The sequence below is a fragment of the Mastomys coucha genome, chromosome X (assembly GCF_008632895.1).
Source record: "Mastomys coucha isolate ucsf_1 chromosome X, UCSF_Mcou_1, whole genome shotgun sequence".
Taxonomy (NCBI): Eukaryota; Metazoa; Chordata; class Mammalia; order Rodentia; family Muridae; genus Mastomys; species Mastomys coucha.
In genome coordinates, this window is record NC_045030.1 from 69,461,371 (window position 1) to 69,463,052 (window position 1,682).

General features: G+C 40.8%; 1 pseudogene; it reads right to left on the minus strand.

Moving 5' to 3' along the window:
- Window positions 1-280: 280 nt before the first annotated feature.
- On the minus strand, window positions 281-1,205 carry LOC116099299 (annotated as a pseudogene).
- Window positions 1,206-1,682: the final 477 nt, after the last annotated feature.

Consider the following 1,682-nt stretch of genomic DNA (forward strand, 5'->3'; position numbering starts at 1 on the left):
TGGGGCATTTTCTCAATTAGTGATCAAGGGGGTAGGGCCCCTTGTGGGTGGTGCTGGAAGTCTTGGGTTCTATAAGAGTAGGCTGAGCAAGCCAGGGGAAGAAAGCCAGTAAGGAACATGTCTCCATGGCCTCTGCATCAGCTCCTGCTTCCTGACCTGCTTGAGTTCCAGTCCTGACTTCCTTTGGTGATCAACAGCAATGTGGAAGTAAGCTGAATAAACCCTTTTCTCCCCAACTTGCTTCTTGGTCACGATGTTTATGCAAGAATAGAAACCCTAACTAAAACAACAAGAGTTTTCCTTCACTATCTTTGGAGACAATACCGAGTCTGACTTCTATCTCCTGTCCTACCTTTAACACTCCTTTTAGAATACTACCACCAGCTACACCTCCCTTAAGGTCATCAACTTCACAGCCACGTTTGTTGACATCAAATGACCTGATGACAATGAGACAGGGCTCTGAGGTAAAGTCTCTTGGAGGCACTGGTATTTTCTTCACTATGTACTCACAGACAACTTCAATATTGTACTTCAGCTGAGCAGAAATTGGAATAATTGGCACCCCTTCTGCTACTGTTCTTTGCACAAATGCGAGAATTTGCTCATATTGTTTCTTAGCCTGACCTTCTTTTACCAGATCAATCTTATTCTGTAAGATCAAAATATGCTTGAGTTTCAAGATTTTTATGGCAGCCAGGTGTTCCGAAGTCTGGGGCTGAGGCTATCAACAGAAGAGCTGCATTCGTCACTGCTGCACCATTCAGCATCGTAGCCATTAAAATATCATGGCCAGGACAGTCAACAAAGGAAACATGCCTGACTAATTTGAAGTTCTCTTTGATCCCTGGAATATCTGTAGGAAACTCATCAGGTGTACTGCTTCCACATGATCTATAACAACTTGGGTCATCAAGTTTATAAGTTTTAGCATTAGCATATCCAAGCTTGATGGTAACATTTCTTTCTAGCTCATTTTTGAATCTGACAGTGTGAACTCCAGAAATAGCCTTCCCCACGGTGGACTTCCCATGAGCTACATGACTAATTGTACCAATATTAACTGTGGCTTGTCTGCTGATAACTTCATGTGAAAGTGGTGTCAACTTGGTAACATCCAATGTGGCAAGATCCTGTCGGGAAAGATGTGGCTGCCTGAGAGTCACTCCAACCTCACCCCCAGCCATCTTGCACAGAGAGAAAAGTGAAACAAAACATTTTAACAAACCTCTTATTGAAGAAATATATAGATTTTACTAAATTCAATGCCAAATTGATAAGAATTTTTAAAACAAGGGACCAGATAGATACCAGTACTTAAAACACAGGTGCTCATGGAAGGCCTTTTTGGGCTGTGGCATCATTCATGCCATGCTAATTCTTTAACAAATTCATACTGCAGTCAGCTAGGAGCTTAGGTTCATCACAGAGAGTGTATTCTAGTCTACCATATCCTATGAAAGGCTTTGTCAACTGTTTTAGCTTTTGGTTTTCCATCATCTGTAAAATGAGGATTGCAATCTAAGTCCTCTAGCTAGAACTTCAAGTATTATGTTGTTTTGATCCTGATTTTACTGGGATTGCTTCAAGTTTCTCTTAATTAAATTTGATGTTGGCTCTTGGTTTGTTGTATATTGCTTTTAATATGTTTAAGTATGTGCCATGAATTCCTGATATCTCCA